General features: G+C 49.3%; 1 protein-coding gene across 2 annotated transcripts in view; it reads right to left on the reverse strand.

Moving 5' to 3' along the window:
• Positions 1-19,944, reverse strand: part of ELAVL4 (ELAV like RNA binding protein 4) — a gene marked incomplete at both ends in the record, with an annotated part of 62,774 nt that overhangs the window by 39,575 nt on the left and 3,255 nt on the right. The gene's annotated exons all lie outside the window — the stretch shown is intronic.

Genomic DNA, 19,944 nt, shown 5'->3' on the forward strand with positions numbered 1-19,944 from the left:
ATCAGATGAAGTAAGTGTATGCTCTATACAAAAAGGTAAAATATTTTACCTATTTAATAAGTGTATCACAGAGTGCAATGACAACAACATTAACCAGGCACAGTCTATCTGCAACCTGTCGTCACTCAGACTGCCTTCAATTAACACACCCACCGTCCCAAGACACACCAGTCACTGGTTCTAGTGATGACCTATATTCTCCACTTGTATTTTTCACTAATGAACTGACACCTCTTTAAATAATAAAGCCCTGGATTTGCAATCTTCAGAGATACAAAGGTCTTTGGATATTTGCTGGAATCAGAAAGGTTTAATCAGAGAAAGGCTTATCAGGCACAGGTGGAGGCTGGAATCTTAACAAGCGCTTCTATCTTGAAATGTAAAACACTAATTTTCACAGAAAAGACTCAAACAGACCTTTCCAAAAACCGACAAATGAGAGTCCAGCCCAGCAGCGAGCAGGCAGGACAGCAGCGCCATTGTCACCAGCGCACCGTCACATGAGCAAAGCTGCATGTTTATCTGCGGCCTGAGGCCTGAAGAATGCAAGTCTTCATCCCAAACTGCACAGGCGAGCAAAGGAAGCAGGAAAACCTGGGCACTTCGGGCCTGGGCCATACAGGTATCTGACCGTACTACGGCTTCCAACACAGCCCCACTGTCACCAGAGCTGACAAGCAAAGGACATCACCCGAGTCCCCAGTCCGGCCCAGTTCAAGCCATTGCAATGGGAGCTCCTGCTGTCCGCGAGCGCTGCAGCTGCCCCGGCGCCGGGTACCACAGAGCAGCCCTGGGTGGGCTCAGCGCAGCACGGCCCCGCGCAGGACGAGCCGCTGCCGCAGGGGCCGCGGAGCCCGGGCGGGACATGCAGGGCCGACGCACCCGCGCCCTGCGCGCCCCGTCATCCCTGTATCAACCGCTCAACACGGAACTCGCCTCTTCGGTTTTTTAAATCCAGGGAGGTACACGCTGTGACAAATCAGGTCTGTAACTCGGGAGGATGGGGAGACAGCAGAAAATGGGCGTCTGTTCTAAAATTAACTGCGTGAGGGTGGCTCGGGTTATATTCTGGTCAATTCTATTTTTTTTCTCAATTAAAATGCTTAAGTGTTAGTTTAATGTCTCCTTCAGGAAATAACCCTCTTTTTAATCAATGGAAACAAGTTCTGAATTACCATTATTTTGCATTATCAGGCCCAGGAACAGCTATTTGGCTTTGCAGTTTTTAAACACGAAGCAGCCTTGCCACACTGTGCTTCAGCCGCACAGCAGAGCCATCTTGAAAATTAACTCTGCGAAACCAGTAACTTCCTGAAAGAAAACCGGCACATCCAAAGCAGAATCTCCCTGCCCGTGTCACCATCCCGTGCACGCCTTCGGGACCCTCCCTTTCACCCGCCATCAGCCACGCTTCCTTTGGTTCTTTTCCCCTTCAATCTGATTTCATAAATGTATTTACTCACACTCCTAAATGCTTCAGATGCTGCTACATCTGTTTAGCTCGGCAGTCCAGCTGGAGGATCACCCTCTAGTGTCCGCGGCCCCAGCACCACCCAGCCCGGCCCTGCTGCCCCGCACCCCGGTGACAGCTTCCCCAGCACCCTGTGCTCACACCGGCTGATCTGCACCGACAGACTGACCCGCACCCCAGTCACACAGCTTCCCCAGCACCCTGTGCTCACACCGCTGGATCTGCACCAACAGACTGCCCCGCACCCCGGTGACAGCTTCCCCAGCACCCTGTGCTCACACCGCTGGATCTGCACCCACAGACTGACCCGCACCCCAGTCACACAGCTTCCCCAGCACCCTGTGCTCACACCGGCTGATCTGCACCCACAGACTGACCCGCACCCCAGTGACACAGCTTCCCCAGCACCCTGTGCTCACACCGGCTGATCTGCACCCACAGACTGACCCGCACCCCAGTCACACACCTTCCCCAGCACCCTGTGCTCACACTGCTGGATCTGCACCAACAGACTGACCCGCACCCCGGTGACAGCTTCCCCAGCACCCTGTGCTCACACCGCTGGATCTGCACCAACAGACTGACCCGCACCCCGGTGACACAGCTTCCCCAGCACCCTGTGCTCACACCGCTGGATCTGCACCCACAGACTGACCCGCACCCCAGTCACACAGCTTCCCCAGCACCCTGTGCTCACACCGGCTGATCTGCACCCACAGACTGACCCGCACCCCAGTCACACAGCTTCCCCAGCACCCTGTGCTCACACCGCTGGATCTGCACCCACAGACTGACCCGCACCCCAGTCACACACCTTCCCCAGCACCCTGTGCTCACACCGCTGGATCTGCACCCACAGACTGACCCGCACCCCAGTCACACACCTTCCCCAGCACCCTGTGCTCACACTGCTGGATCTGCACCAACAGACTGACCCGCACCCCGGTGACAGCTTCCCCAGCACCCTGTGCTCACACCGCTGGATCTGCACCCACAGACTGACCCGCACCCCGGTGACAGCTTCCCCAGCACCCTGTGCTCACACCGCTGGATCTGCACCCACAGACTGACCCGCACCCCAGTCACACAGCTTCCCCAGCACCCTGTGCTCACACCGGCTGATCTGCACCCACAGACTGACCCGCACCCCAGTCACACAGCTTCCCCAGCACCCTGTGCTCACACCGCTGGATCTGCACCAACAGACTGAAAACTGGGGGGGAAATTCCAGTTCTGCCAGCAAGACATGACCAGAGGACGAGCGAGGCAGCTGACACAGTTAACCGCAGCTTTCCGCCTGCAGCTCAACCATCCGACTGCATCCTTCCCGACATCAAAAACCCACAAGGTAAACTGCAATTTTAAGGACTGATCTTGCCTTCCAAAGCCAAGATGAGCAGCGCACACTGGTTTCAGTTCCAGGAGCACAGAGCTCTGAGGAAGGTACGGCATCTATTATTAGCAGCAGACACAAAAGCTATCTATAGTTCCCCAGATAAACAATAACCCCGGATCTTTTAAAATCTGTGAAAGAAAACAAAATGTGAAACTGGCTGGTGTCCTACTTACGCATTCTCTGAACCCTTCCTAGTTACATTTGCAGCACGCTTACCTTCCACATCAAGCAAATAAACGCAATTCAACTCAGATATTGAACACGTTTGGAAAATTAAGCTGCTCTGTAAAAATCTGTTCTTGAACGAGCAGATTCTCTCATATAATACTTCATCAAAATATCTTGGCATGAACTAACGCTGCACCAGGTGCCAGGTTTTCTTCCTCACTCAACTCCAATTAGCTTTGCCTGATTTTTCAATAGTAGGAAGGAAAATCAAGGCACTTATTTGCCCTTCAAATTATTGCCAAGTTGTAGGTTACTGAAAATCGATCTGCTTTATAAAAAAAAAGAACATGGATAGAGAGAAATGCTGAAGCATTATTAAAAATGTTTCGGATCAAGTATTTCCGATGCAATTGTTTTTCTGCATAATTTTAAGTCTCCATTTACAGAGCAATTTCTCTGCAAAAGCCGTTATGTACCAGAGCTTGCATCCGAAGCTCTTACAAAGGAATAATAGTTATTTTAAATGCACATAATGATTCACGTAATTAGTAAAGACTTCAATTATTAAAGGTAACTAAAAGGTAAGGCCCAGCTCTCCTTTCTAAACGTTCTGTCCTCTGCCCAACGTGTCTGAACCCCAAACAGCTCAGAACGGAGCATGTGCACGGCCTGACACTAAAACAAAGAAGTCAGCAACAGCGAAGAGATGATGTTGATGACTTCTTTGTTTTAATATTAAGAAGCTGTGGATCCCACATCAGCCATCACATCACATCACATCAAATGAAAAAACATTCATTCAAAGAACCGACCTGAACATTCCATGTGCTGTTTCCTCTATCCACAACACTAAGATTACAGATTTTTCATTCAGTACCTGCACCACAACGTGAACATTTCTGAAACAGACAGCTCTGGTTTCCTGGGCACGCAGGTAAATTTCATCTTGTCTTAATTACTGGTAATAACTTGCTTTAACGAAGTCTTGGGCTGTAATTCAATTTTACAAAGATATTAAAGGAGGCTGTGAGTTTTTAACTCATCAAGGGCTTATCTGGATAGAGGCAAAATAAATGTGGAAAAATCCAACAATGACTTAGCCCCCATATTAATTAAAAAACCCCACCACATATATCTACATCCCTTGAAGATGAGTATTACACCTCTATACACGCCACTTCAAACGAGCAGCATCTCTGCGCTTTCGCAGACCCCCTGTGAGCCCCCTGGGCAGCTCCCGCCGGCCCTGCCGCACCGCGGTGCCAGTGTCACGGGTGTGACAGCCACGCGCCACGGGAGAAGGACACACCGCGGTGCCAGTGTCACGGGTGTGACAGCCACGCGCCACGGGAGAAGGACACACCGCGGTGCCAGTGTCACGGGTGTGACAGCCACGCGCCACGGGAGAAGGACACACCGCGGTGCCAGTGTCACGGGTGTGACAGCCACGCGCCACGGGAGAAGGACACACCGCGGTGCCAGTGTCACGGGTGTGACAGCCACGCGCCACGGGAGAAGGACACACCGCGGTGCCAGTGTCACGGGTGTGACAGCCACGCGCCACGGGAGAAGGACACACCGCGGTGCCAGTGTCACGGGTGTGACAGCCACGCGCCACGGGAGAAGGACACACCGCGGTGCCAGTGTCACGGGTGTGACAGCCACGCGCCACGGGAGAAGGACACACCGCGGTGCCAGTGTCACGGGTGTGACAGCCACGCGCCACGGGAGAAGGACACACCGCGGTGCCAGTGTCACGGGTGTGACAGCCACGCGCCACGGGAGAAGGACACACCGCGGTGCCAGTGTCACGGGTGTGACAGCCACGCGCCACGGGAGAAGGACACACCGCGGTGCCAGTGTCACGGGTGTGACAGCCACGCGCCACGGGAGAAGGACACACCGCGGTGCCAGTGTCACGGGTGTGACAGCCACGCGCCACGGGAGAAGGACACACCGCGGTGCCAGTGTCACGGGTGGTGACAGCCACACGCCACGTAAAACCCACGCCACCAGAACCCTTCTTGTCAACACCTGCCAGCCTCCCAGCACTGCCAACACCATCTTCTATTTACAGACTAACAGCGGCTTTGGAGAAGAATAAATTGCAGCGACTGTTGATAGACATTGATAATTTAGCCACCAATAATTTGAATATTCTATCTTTATAGCACTGAAAAATACTATCTGTGACAGAATTTCACGGCTGCAATTCTGTAAGCTAAAGGCAGCCCATATTTCAATTCTGGATGTATTTCACAGGCTGCTGTTAAAGTGCCTTGTTGTGTACAGCTTTCCTCGGTGTGTACGGAACCAGCACGGGGCGGGTGTTTGAGCCGACAGGCCGCCGGAGCAGCGCGTGGCTCTTCTCGGTGTGTACGGAACCAGCACAGCGCGGTGTCTGAGCCGCCAGGCCGCCGGAGCAGCGCGTGGCTCTTCTCGGTGCGTACGGAACCAGCACGGCGCGGTGTCTGAGCCGCCGGGCCGCCGGAGCAGCGCGTGGCTCTTCTCGGTGCGTACGGAACCAGCACGGCGCGGTGTCTGAGCCGCCGGGCCGCCGGAGCAGCGCGTGGCTCTTCTCGGTGCGTACGGAACCAGCACGGCGCGGTGTCTGAGCCGACGGGCCACCGGAGCAGCGCGTGGCTCTTCTCGGTGTGTACGGAACCAGCACGGCGCGGTGTCTGAGCCGCCGGGCCGCCGGAGCAGCGCGTGGCTCTTCTCGGTGTGTACGGAACCAGCACGGCGCGGTGTCTGAGCCGCCGGGCCGCCGGAGCAGCGCGTGGCTCTTCTCGGTGTGTACGGAACCAGCACGGCGCGGTGTCTGAGCCGACAGGCCGCCCGGAGCAGCGCGTGGCTCTTCTCGGTGCGTACGGAACCAGCACGGCGCGGTGTCTGAGCCGCCGGGCCGCCGGAGCAGCGCGTGGCTCTTCTCGGTGTGTACGGAACCAGCACGGCGCGGTGTCTGAGCCGCCGGGCCGCCGGAGCAGCGCGTGGCTGCGGGGACACAGCGGCCCGGCCTGCGAGCGCCGCTCAGCACAGGCTGGGTACCCCCAGCACCACACACCCCTCACAGCGGCTCCACGTTCCGCTAACGTTTCAGAAATACTGCTGTCATGTATTCATGTGTTTGGGTTTTTTTACAATTAATTCAATTACCTTCAATCTATTCCTGCTGAAATATTAGCTCCAACAATAATGCAAAGAATACCTCTATGTATAAATACAACTATTACAATGCTTAAACAAGCCAGAGTAACTGACATTAATCTTCAGTTATTAGAATCAATATGTGACATCCATCTACCATTACAAAGCACAGGTAATGAATCATTTAGGAAACTACCCACAGACTGATGGAGGCAGCCTTATCTCCCTCCTGCACACACAAACAATAGCCAACGGCTCCATACGTGGAAATATACGTGCTTTCGAGTTACTACACGTGTTCTCAGCCGCCTAGAAGAAGGTCCACATGTGGAACTGAAGACTGGCACACACGTGCTCTGAAAGGAGCTTCTATCAGCAAATAATTAGCACCCGTTCTTGTTATCTGAATTGCATATACACCACTGCCCACTTTCCACAATAAAGAGAACTTAATTCAATAGCTGCTGGAAAAAAACAGTAACAATTAAGTGTTATCTATAGGCACTGAAGGGTAGTGTTTTTAAACACACCACAAGCAATTTTTCCTAAATTTAAAATCTGAAGAAAATCCTAAAAGCTGTGGAGAATTCACCCGGACATACCCGTTCTGAGGACTCAAGAAGTCAAACAAGTTACTATGAATAATGAACTGTTCGCAGCACCTAAATGCCAAGAAAAATGATCACGCTAGATTACACCTCATGAAGAATTCATGAGGCCTAATTTTATATTATTTTTAAGTGTTCATTAATGAACAAACTCAGAACATTGTCCCATTAAAAAAAAAGATTTCAGATAAATAATGCAGAGCTCTCACTTGATCTGCAAAAGCTCTTCAATTAGCAGTGCGAGTTGTTTGCTCTGACAAGCGCAAACAAGTGGTGCCATGGCAGAGGTCCCACAGCCACCTCCTCCGGCACGGCAAAGGAGAAACAAACAAACCCTCTCACAGAAAATACACGTGGATGCACAAGGTTCTTCCTCCTGTAATGACAAACAGGCTTCAACTGCAACTGTATCAGCTCTTCTGAAGGGAAGCCAGCCCAGCACAAGTCTTGGTCCCACAAGGACTTCCCTGCAGGTGGGAAGAACCCACCGTAGAGGGGCTGCCTGGCCGGCCCATCAGGTGTTGGTGTGTGCGAACAGCCGGGCGCTGGGTCCACACGTACGGGGAGGAACACACAGACACCCAGCCCAGGCCCCTCGGCCCCGCCGCAGCCAGGCAGCCGCTGCCACCCCCTGGGGAGCTCAGCACGATCTGCACTTCTGCAGAACAACGCCTGCATCCTGAGATCTGCGGGCACACCATGACCTCCCCCAGGAGCAGTGCAAAAAGAGTCATTTGAAGTGTTTATCGGTTCAAAACCACAACTCCAGGCAGAGAGAGGCAGGTGCACCTGAACCTCGCGCAGACATCACACCGGTTCTTCCTAAAGGGACCTCAGCAGAGGCAATCAATGCCCTGCACGCAGCTCCAGCACAGATCTCCTTCTCTAACACAACTGTCAAATCGCGCTGTCAATTACACTTTTATTAAAGCTTATGTACCATACAACTAGACTTTGCTATTATTTACCTAATAAATACATCATGAACATGAAATAAAGGAATAAAATGAAGCTTTTGAGTAAATCTGCCTGGAGGCAAATCCAATACCCCAGAAACGAATCGTTATCTAACCCTCTGTATTTTGAACACGCTCCCCACTCTTGTGCGCTTTTACGGGCTCTATCTTTACCCTCCTTCGAGCAGGAGCCGTATGAAATGCGCTGAGCAGAGCCCCCGCTGCGGGTGTGGGCTCGGCAGGATCCGCGGGGACGGGGCAGCCCCACAGAGAGCCCGCTCCAAGCGCTCCGCGCTCGGCTGGAACGGCGCTGAAACACCCCAGCAGGTTCACAGCCATGGGGGCCACACGAACTGTACGGAGCACACCAACGATCCCAATGGAGAGGACAACACACGCAATCATTTTAAGAGGCAAGCTTCCCTTCAAATAAAAAGAGAAAATTATTTTCTTTAATAGCTAAAGTTATCCATTATAGTCTTTTGCATGAGTATGCTAAAGCAAAACATCCTGTCCCCAGTGAAATGAAAGCAAAGTTTATTGGCAATATTAGTTGTTATGGCAGAGCGGTGCCTGAAGGGTGTAACTGATAGCAGCAGCAAGCTGTGCGAGATGCTGTACGGATGGGCGGTAAGGGCAGCGACTGCGGCTGTCCCGACACACTGACAAACACACAGAGGCAGAACCTGGTGCTTTATTCCAGGTGTTGCAGAGGGGAACAATCGAAGTGGAGGAAAGCACCCAGCAAACCGCGCAGCGACACAGGGACCTGTGACGGCTCCATCACACACCACGGTCTCCTCAGACCCAGCCCTGTGACAACGTCACCACCCCGACAACCTTCTGAAAAAGCTGAACAGCGTTATGAAGCACCAAATTGCCTTTTTTATGAGAAAGCTTCACTTCAATGTCTTCTGTTCCCATGCAGTATGGGCTCTAAATTTTTGCATTTGATTTCAAGGATAAAATGGAATGAGTGGGAAATAAAGGAGCCACAACCATTCCACCATCAATAACTACTGAGGTACCAGTAGATCACGCTCAGAACTACACGTCTGGTAACCGCCCACAAGACAGGAACAAAGGCACCGTGTCACGCACTTGATGTGGTCTCAGTCTTCCTGCAGGTACTCTGGGGCAAGAAACGGGAGAGCTGGGCTGGGCGCGCACAGCTCAGCGCCCGGGGCCCAGCGGACGCGGGACAGGCGCCCACCAGCGCGGCAGAGCCGCTGCGCCGCACACCCACACGGACCACGCACCATTCCAGAAGCAGAATGTAGCTGCAGCCCTGTCATATGCGTTACCTCCACTCTCGGTACTTGAGGTTCTTTATAAACTTTTACTTGGCTTCAATTTTCGGTTGCTCTTTCCAGCTCCTTCACCTCTTGCGATGACTACAGGGAAACTACACGTGTGGAGTCTCAGAGGTGTTTGGCTCTACTCTTCAGTGTCCTCCAAGCATCTTATGAAAGTCTACACCAAACATGCTCAACAGCACAAACTAAACAGTAAGTGAGGAAAACTAGTATAAGAGGTGATGGTTACAGAGGTTTCCCACTACCCCTGTATCAGGGTCATCCTTTTCAGCAAGACAAACTTGCTTCTAGAAAGCCAGCCAGCTATCCCTTCTCTAAGTAGGCTGGTTTCACCAGAATTTGCTTGCAATAATTTCTGTCATTAAACGTAATTGACATATGAAGATATGGGAGAATACAGCCTTGATTTCACAGCACTCAGCACCACTCTGGGAGGCAGCTTTGGATAAAGCCACCACAAAAAATCCCTGATTTTTAAAGCAACTGATGCATCCCCAGTCTTGTAGAAGGGTCACACAGCTAGCTCAGGTTAACAGCCCTCACAGTCCCTTGTGTCCCAAGGTGTACCGTTCCTGTGCCAGGACGGGGCCATCCCCGGCTCCCAACACCTCTGCTCAGAGCTCTGCCCAGTTCTCAGACCCGGATCAAGGCAGCGTGGCCAGGCTCTGCCTTCTGAAGGAACATCTGCTCTCCTCGCCAACCACCCTCCTGCCAAACCCGCACCAGGCAACCCTCTACCTAAATAAAACCCTTATAAAGTGTTACTCCATCATTCTGGATTGCTCCTTATTTCCTCCTGCTTCTCACCTGCATCTACTATTTGTTCTTTCAAGATGCATACGAAGGCCAAAGGAGTCCGAAAAAACAACCTCAACAATAAGACAAGATGTTTCTGTGATCGAGGCTTCAAGCCAAAATTTGATGATAACATCCTATTTACCTGCATGGATTGCATTTTATTAAGCAGATACCACAAAGGCAGGAGGTCTCCTGGTGACCGCCTCGTCCCTCTTGAAAGGGATGGTGACTAACAAAAACCATATTTAAAATCTGTGCTAGCATGGTGATTAAAAAAAGAAACACGACTGAAAATACTAAGTATATGAGACAAACCCTTAAAGATTGGAGAGGGTTTCTCAAAAGCCTGGATTCTAGATGATAATAATAATATAAGAGTGTGGTAGAGACCAATATCTAAGGCAGCTCTTCAGTTTAAAGGACATACGGCCTAAAAATACACTGAAATGAAAGCAAGAGAAATTGAGAAAGCATTTTTATATGTTTATTACTTCCTGAATTTTATTTTTAGTTCAGAGTTTTGTTTCCTAATCACTACCTGTTTAGTTTACTGACTATGTTACTGAGTTATACGTTACTAATCTCTAACCAAATGGTATCAGTGATTGGAAAGGTGCACGCTGCCCGTGTCCCGACGCGCAGACTCCCACCGTGCGTACCCGCTGGTCTGAGAGACGACAGCTGCAAGTCCTCAGCTGCTCTAGACCTGCCACGATTCCACTTCATGTTTTTCCCTTTAAGAACATAATCTAGAATCATTTGCAAGGCGAGATTTCAGATGGCGAAAGCTGCGTTACAAGCCATACTGAAAGCTACCAACATGGACTCAGCAGAGGGCAAAGGCAGGACAGAGCGGGCTCTCCGTGAAGCCCGAACATCCAACCCCCCACTGCTGTTATTCCTACTGAAGTTCTAGAAACAAAAGTTACAATTTTCAGAGGCCCTTGAGCAATTTAAGATTCATTAATGCTCACTGCAATAGAATTTCAGCTCCTAAGCCATAAGTTCTTCTTCTGAAAATGCTGCCCATACATTTTTCATGCAAAGACAGGCTTATACTAGGCAGGAATGGATGGCTTAGCAAAACGGATGCCACAACCAAGATATTTTAAGGCTCTGTCCTCAACAGAATCTTAATGAAGACACACTGGTAAATGCAATTAGGCAACAGTAATCAACATGTGTACATCTCAACTACTGGCAACAACATCTCTATGGATACTGCTGCTTGCAGGCCCAGGAGAGCTGGACCCCTGAACAGGACTCGGCTGAACGTCAGAGGCTTCCACTCCAGCACCAGAAAGGTCAGCTTACTGCCACGTGACGGCGTATTCCTCTGGAAACGGAACTAGGTTAGTAATAAAGTTTACAGCTTTCCCACAGATCACCTGTAAGCCTACAGCCCTGCACCACGTTAATATTGCTTATGGAAACAATATTTTCATGAAATATAGCTATTCTTGCTTCTGTAACATACCTACAGCAGACAAACTCGCAATGAATTACTCCAAAGTCCTGAGGCCATCACCATCCTCAAGGTCATGAACAGACCAGAGAGTTCTGGTGGAAAAAGTGACCAGCCATGAGCCAGCATGCAGAGCTGCTTCCCGATGGCCTCACTGAAGGGATATCCACACAACGGCTTCAACGAGAGCAAGCTTTAATGCACCGTACGGGATAAATACCTCAGAAATATTTTAATTCAAATGACCTCATGCATAAAAGCATCTATGCTAAGCTAAAAAACCCATTATCACAGATTAATAATATATTATTAATCAATAAAGGACAAAATATCAAGTACATACGCAGGTGTATGTCCCAGGTCAGGCGAAGAGAGCCTTAAGGTTTATCCTGGACATTATTAATCTCTGTACTTAGAGAAATGAACCACAGGTCAAATCAAACACCCTCCTTATTCCAATTACTAAGATGCCTCCTAAAATTTCCAAATTAAATCATTGAATTCTTACTCAAACAAACAGACAGACCCTGAACACCAAGAAGTTAAAAATCCTTCAAGACTTCTGTTAAAAAAAAAAGGCCAAGAAGGGCAGATCCGCGTCTCTCCCACTCGGATGAAGGGGCAGCAGCACCCGCGGCCTCTGCCCGCCCAGCGCCGGCCCCGGCCCACATCACACCGGCTGAGGGGCCACCGGGCAACTGGAAAAGCATCAGCACTATCAGAGACTACTGGGCAGAGATGTCCTAGTAGCCTAACCGTGTAAGGGCTGCTTATTTGAACAATACTGAAGCCAAAATAACGAAGTTACTGTCCTTTCTGTGGGCTAGCTTTCCCTCCACAATGCTCAGTCACAGGTAGATTCTTTAGAGTGCACACGGCTCTGAGTTTATCACGTTTCACCTCACAGAAGGAGAACGCAGTGACAGAAGCGATGCTGTGTCATTATTAAAAGGAGTATTACCAGCCAAGGCCCTGCGTGCTGGGGCGCTCAGCACCGCCACCCGGCCCGCTCTGGGGCCGCAGCCCCGGACACGGCTCTGCCGCGGCACCGCGGCCCCGTGCGGCTGCACGGCTGCTCCCGACACGCACAGCATACTCGGACAGCATCCATCTCTGCATACAGCAGGGACTAACGACGGAGCCTAAACTCCACATCTTCTGCCCCAGTGAGCATCTACATTTGTGAACACTTCCTTCAGCGGTTGGGTAACGACAAGCACAGACAATAAAAAAGGGATTCTAAAAATATACTACTCTTTTTCCCCGGATTAGTGTGTCTACAGTTAAATATAAACTGTGCTCTATAAATTATCAAACGCAATGTCAAATTCTGAAGTGCACTCCGGAATCTCTCAGAACACACGAAATACAGAAAATGATAATTTTGTCCTGGCCCAGTTATTCTAAAGAACAACCCGCTGCTGTGCCAGATCATGGAGTCAGCTCCCGTCGGCGGCCACACCAAAGATGGCCACGGCCACCACCGCGCTGCGTCTGCCAGGACCCTCCGCATCGAGCAGTGAGATGAATTGCCCAGCAGCTGCTCTCCCGGGAAGGGACTCGGCGCAGCACGGCCGCGGCAGAGCTGGCACACGCACATTGGGATGAATTTCCAGCATTCACGCTTTCTGCTAAAAATCAACTCCCCCCTACTCATCTACTGCCAGTAACTTCATTTGGAACAAAGATATACAGGGAACAGCACTGGAACTATTTTTGTTGAGGGAGCATTTGTTTACATGCATTATTACTTCTATGGTGTTGTGACTGTCCCTTCTGCTCTACAGAAATACCAGGATGAGCCTCTGCCTGCAAGTTCCTCTGCACATAGTACAGCAAAGAGCCACTGACGACCATTCGGAGACCAAGGATGACCAGCAGAAGATGAAGACAAGGACAGCAATTAACAGTCACGTTTATAAACCCTGCAATCACGTAAAAACAAAACGAAGTCCCCAAGTATCTCTGATCCCAAATGCAGAGCATCTTCACACTTCACCATGGTGTCACGACTTAAACATGGGTTGTTTCAGGCTGCTGAGTTGTGACTTTTGTATTATCCACCCCAGACTCTCTGGTGGCTCTAGAGCCTCCATGTCAGCTGACAAGGACCAAACCCGGCACGGCCTCCTCCCAGATCAGCATCTGACTCAGTGAAAAGATTCATCAGTATTCTTGCTCATGTGGTTTTCTACAACCCTCTCAAACCAGAACTACTAGACAGGTTGACTTCCCCACACCTTAAGTACGTACAGACATCAAGAGCTTAAATTAACCCACAGATTAAACAAAGTCCAATATGAAGTCTTCCAAGGAAGTTTAGTCTATCAATTAAAATTCTCAAAGTCACAAATATCACTTTCGCTTTTAATAGCAGTTCTGGCAACTGTCCTGATCTGTACCCGGATAGACAAGGGGACAAAGTTGGTTCCTGGAATTCCACGTCCTCACTGGGCAATAAGACATAACATTACAGGATGAGTCAGATCTACCATAAATTATAAATTGTGAGTATTGCTGTCTTGGCCAGTTTTTTAGTGTGCAAGCCTGAGAGTTTCACAAGGGGAAGAAAATAAGAAGGACAAGTTTCCTTCGGCCATTATGTCCTACAAAAGCTTTTCAACAGCACTCAACCTGGGAGTAAATACTACCCAGTGCTCAGAAAAGCAACGAGCTCCCTGAGCGAGCACGGAGCACGGCCAGGCCGGCACAGGGGCCGCGCAGCGCCGGCACCCGCTCCGGCAGCCTTTGGGGTCCTCAGGAGGGTCAGCGGACGCTCTCCCCACGCACCCCTCCCAAAGCAAAGCCCAGGGCGCTGTGGTTCTCCCGCGGGGCTCGGCCAGCGCAGCGCAGCGGCTGCATCCGAAGGACCCACCGCTACTGGAAGGGCTCTGGGGGCACCGCTGCCCTCCGTCAGCACCCAAAACCGCTGATGTGGACAGAGACGCGTTACGCATGGAACCTTCTCGAAGCACCGCAAGTGACAGAACCACCTCCCATGGTCGTTTGCGTCTGTTTTGAAACGGACAGATATCAACATCACCTTCACCTCCAAGACTTCAGGATCCTCAAAAGCCAAACGTGCTACACCACCCCGATTCCCAAAAACAATGGGCATACAGCTCCAGACTGGGAAAAACACCATCCATAATGTGCGAGAGCTCTTGCAGCAATAAAAAGCAATAATAATAAAAAAAAACCAATAATAAATGACACTAATTTTTTTTTGTTTTTTTTTTTTTTTTTTTTAGAATTCAAGGACGTAATTTCCCATCACAACAGCACCACTGATGGAATTGTGTGTGCCTTAGCAACAAAGGCGTACTACAGAATTTTATATACATCATGACTCTAAATATTGCCAAAGCCAAGCTTGCATTTTACTGCGCAAATAAACCATTCCCAGAAAAGAGGCGCAAAGGGTTAGCTATATTTTTTTCTCAATGTTCTCCTTTCACTCTGTTTTAATTAAGCTTTTTAGCCGGCTCACAGCGTTTCCTGATTTTTACTGATCTTCTTCCTCTGTGAGGTGAAAGTCCCCACATCAGACACAACCAAGGGCAGAACAATAGCTAAGAGAGATTGCACCTTTTGCGGCCCTAACGAAGCAGCAATGCATTAGAAGCTCCAAAACGGTTAGGGGAAAACACGGACTACCATCACAGAAAATAAAGATAACACCAGCTCTACTGAGCTAGCTTTTAATGAATTTATGCGAGCAATGTAAATGCTACAAATCAGACAACGTTAGAGAGTTGCAAAAATTAATTGCATTCTTATAATCTCCTCTGAAAGTATTTCATTTCTAACACTGATGTTCCAGTGCTATTGCAAACCGAATACTTAAGGAAACACAAGGTCCTATCTTGAGCGCCCCGAGCCATCATCCAAAACTGGCTATAATTAAAGGTGCGAACAACAAAGGAACAAACCTGCAAAGTCAAGGTTCTGCGAGATGAAGGGGCACCACAGGGCCGCAGGGGTTCCCGGCCACCGCTCCCATCTCCGGCAGCGCAGCGCGGCTCCACGCGGCTGCGCCTCCCGCGGCCCCCCGGCCTTCCCCACACGGCTCATTGCAGACCACCACTGACACACCAACACCTTCCCCTCGCTTCTCCTCCTCCCTGCACCACCAGTGACCTACCAAAGCCTCCAATACGCTGGTACTTCACCAAGTAGAGACTGGTCACTTGAGGGAAAAAAAATAAAGGGCAAGCCAGTAAACAGCCTTTGAATATTTGTTTCTCCAACATCTTCACTTTACATGATCTCAAATGGTTAAACGGACTCAAGTGCAAAGGCTAAGGCAAGGTACAGGTCCCCATTAACCACTCTTTTTATTAGAATTAGATCTACTGTGCTTGTTGAATCAAGATGTTACCCTCCTCTTTGCAAAATTCTTCAGAAAACGAGCGATGTGCCTGGCTTTGGAAGCTCCTTGGAAGCCCCACGCTGCTGGCAACTGGACATTCACGCCAACAATTGAGAAGTAGCATATTACACAAATGCCCTTTCCTTTCTCCTACAAATCCCAGCATTTTCCTCAACATCTACTCAAATGAGAAGGGCAGACGCACATGCACGAGCACATATATAAAACATACATGCATACCCATCTCCTGCTCGGAAAGAAAAAGAGCAAGCGCCCGAGAGGGAGAGCAGCGCAAAGGGGGAGGGCGACTTCCCAGCACAGCAGCAGACCCTGCGAGCCCCGGCCTACCCCTTCCACAGGTACCATGGCTCTTCCCATCGCCTTTCCTGCCAAAGGGCTGTTTGCGCCCACTTCCCCCCAAAAACCCCAATGACATTGAAAAAATACTGCATTGCAGCATTTGCCAGTGCATCCGAGTGTATCCAGTCAGCTGTCCCACAGACAAACAAATGTACATGTTAATGTGTCCAGGCATGTAAATGAGTTGTCTAGTGGACACAGATTGCCTGAACAGACAAGTGCATTTGTCAAGTTATCTGCATCTCTCTCCCTCTCGCTATAATATTCTCTGCCACTGCCCCTTTCTTGCCTGGGGTGTTTGCTCAAATTATTTTGGAAGTGCAAGTTCCCAAAGAAAACAAATTCCCCTGCCGGAATATGGGAAGCGACCATACTTTATTTCTTCTGAGAAAGCTCGGGATGCAGAGCGGCTCCCACTTATGTACCAACAGCACAACAATTACACACAGAAAATAACCTGCATTTAATTAGTACACTCCCAGCATACCAAGTAGGAAGGTTGAGGAAAAAAAAATTCACTGTAACCTAGAAGATATTATTTAAAAAAAATACATTAAATATATGTAAGATTAACACAACTGGATTTTCATTCAACAGTCACAATATTTAACAGGACCAAATAAAGATGATGCAGACTATTCCAAACCCATTCAAATGGGATTTTTAAGTATAGCCCTTCTGGCTCATTGTAACCATCCTTTGTCACAACAGCTCGGGCTCACGTTGAGAGAGCTCAAAAACGGAAAATTAATAAAGACGAAAGCAAAGGAGGCACCAAGACAGCAGAGGAGAGGCAGCCGGAGCCAGCATGGGAACCGGGCTCAGGAGGGCATGGGCAGGGGCTCCGGACGAGGGCTGGGACTCACCCTGCACCAGCTCGTCCTTTCTGACTCTGCTCACCAAGACCACATGTTTTTAAAAAATGGTATGTCTAAAGACAAGTACATTTTCTCTACCTTTGTGTCTGAACAGAAGGAGGTTTTAACATTTTAATCTTTCTTTACTATCTGTAGCAGTCTGAATTAAATGTTGCTAACTTAATAGCTATTTTTCTATAGGAGGATGTACAATGCAATCTTTTATATGCAAAAAGAAAATGTCATTATGTACATGCAGGCTGTATTCATTAATATAATCTTAAAACAAAGAGGAGAGGAAGATCGGGGCAGGAACACGTGCGCCATAAAACAAGGATTACATTATTTTTAAATCTTTGTTGAAACAGCAAATTGAACAGAAAACGAAAATGTAACTACTAGCTGCTGACTCTTAAAGCAAACAATGCAGCTGTGTACAATAAAAGGCACCCTTATTTATTGTCACGACCAAGTTAGCAGATTCAGAACACAGTAGCTCTGTTTTGGACAGAAGAAAAATTATTTTACTCTCACGTACAACTACAATACATCTCAGAACACATCTCTGCACATGCACAGACCGTCAAATACAGGGTTTTACACACACACACACACCCTCCGGATTTCTGCCCTCCTCGCCACTGCACAGCAGCGCAGTTTACAGAGGGCCATTCAATTAGTTATTCACAGGAAGGATTGCAGCAGAAGCGATACTTAAAACAAAGCAGATTAAAATGACCATTTAATTTATCCGTATTTGTATTTAAACTAAGCACTACCAGTCGTGCTTGAATTTGCATTCCAAGTAATCCCGCACCAGAGAAAGGAAGAAAGCAAAAATATCTGAAAACGGGAAGACAGCAAGCAAGGCGTGTTCTGCATCCTGGCTGTGCTTCCCTCCTGCCTCCTGACGTGCCATAGAGGAGCATTTTCTGGGCAACCACATTTTTATATCTTCTACGCTACTGTCTATCACCTACTAGCCTACTATGCTTTTTTAACACTTCCAGCACCAACAGCCTTGTTTGAGGATGCACTTGTGCTATTTCCCATTATTGTTTGCCTCTGCAATCAGAGAGCGCCGCAATTAGCAGAACATTGAGCCGCAGTTGCGAAGTGAAGTTGCCCAGCAGCCGGCCATGAGCCGGCCGTGGCTCCAGCGCGCCGAGCAGAGCGGGGCTGAGGGGGGCTGGACACCGAGCGCACAACGCTCATCATTTTCCTAAATTCCACTCAGCACATAAACCCCAGGATATGGTGAACTCCCCTGAACTGATTATTCTGCCATATAACCATCTGATTTCGTAAAAATACCAATATCACTTAACACAAAATCACTGCTTAGGGTAAATTCATTCTACCTACTGTTCTCATAGGGACATTTGCTGGAAAATTCTAAGAAATGATTTGCAGAAGCTATCAGCTGTGGGAGTTCACTATTATACCTCTGTCAACTTCATTCAGTATAATTTACATTTTGTTCTCGCAGGATCCCTTGCCATTTTTTGCACGTACAATTTCACAGCAGGGAGGGGGAAGGCAAAAAAAAGAGAAAGATAACCCTCTTTGCAGAGGAGAAAGAACAGATGCTTAAAACCAGATTTCTAGAAATCACTGTAAGCCTGAGCCAGAAATGTAATTAACACCTATTTATAAAGAATAATTAAAGTTGTGACTGCCACAAAGAACAGCAGAGATAATCGAGGTAGCCCCTGCCTTTTTTTGTAGGTTTTTTTTACACTGTTTGCAGTATTCCCACATGATTGCCACCTGCTCCCCCACTCAGCTTCCCCTATGCTCGTTTCCCCGGCAACCTTTCATTGGCTTTTCCTCCCAGCTATCGCTTTCAGTTCGGCTGCTCAGTCTAATCTTATTTGTTTTACACCCATCAAAACAAGCAGCTAGACAAAGACAATCCTGTAAGAATGGGAAAAGACCGTCGCTTTGTTTCCCCGGTTATAATAAATATCCGCGGCTAAAGTCTGCAAAACGCTAAATTGAGGGGAGCGCGGGGGGGGCCGGGACCCCCACCCCAGCGCCGGGGGCAGGGCCGGGTGTGCGGGTCCCAGCCCCCCCGGCCGCCCCGCGGTTCTATCTGATCATGCCATTTTGCACAATCTGTAAGGAGAGGAGAAAAAAGGCACAAAAGAGGGGCCGAGCGGAGCGCGTTCGGGCTCCGCTGCCAGCAGAATACGCTCTAAAAATAGAAATACTATTTTTTTTTTTCCGCATAAATGGCTTTGACTTCTCCCCAGCATTTTAAAAAAGCACAAAACAACGCGGCTTCCCCCCCCCACCCCAGCCCCCACCCGACACACACACACACAAAAAAACACACCCATCCATCCATCCATCCGTCCATCCATCCATCCATCCATCCGTCCATCCACCCACCCACCCTCCACGGCACCGGCTCCATGGCGAACGCGGTACCTGGCTCTCAGAGGCGGGTGCTGGGTGTGGGTGCAAGGCCGGTGCGAGGCGAGCGGCGCTGGGCAGGCATCGCGGGCTGCCCGCCCGGCAGGCACATGCGGTACAATGACACCCGGCTGCCAGCAGCGCCCATCCGCGCCACTCGCGAACGCAACGCTCGGTGGAAACGCCGCGGAGTGCCATCACACTTACATACGTTAAACAGATATACAGATACACACACACACAGAGGCAGACATATCCCGAAAAAAAAAAAAAAATCAAATCTATATATATATACATATATATATATATGTATATAAAAGCAAGGCTCCCTAATTTCATTTCATGACTCACGATCCGCCGCCCGAACAAAAGAAATTCGCGAGGCACGCGAGAAGCAAGACAAAACCCCCCGAGCAGGCTCTCCCGTTCACTTACCATTTTCAAGCCATTCCACTCCATCTGTGATCACAAAGATGGACCCTTACAGCCCCTCACAGAGTCAAAAGCAAAAAGAGCGTTATGTAAAAGCTGACATTCCTTCTTACAGCGCTGCTGCCCAACGATGCAACAAAATCGACATATACTAGGCGCTGCAACACATACAAGCCTCCT

Source organism: Streptopelia decaocto (genome assembly GCF_964273445.1).
Source record: "Streptopelia decaocto genome assembly, chromosome: 5".
Classification (NCBI taxonomy): domain Eukaryota; kingdom Metazoa; phylum Chordata; class Aves; order Columbiformes; family Columbidae; genus Streptopelia; species Streptopelia decaocto.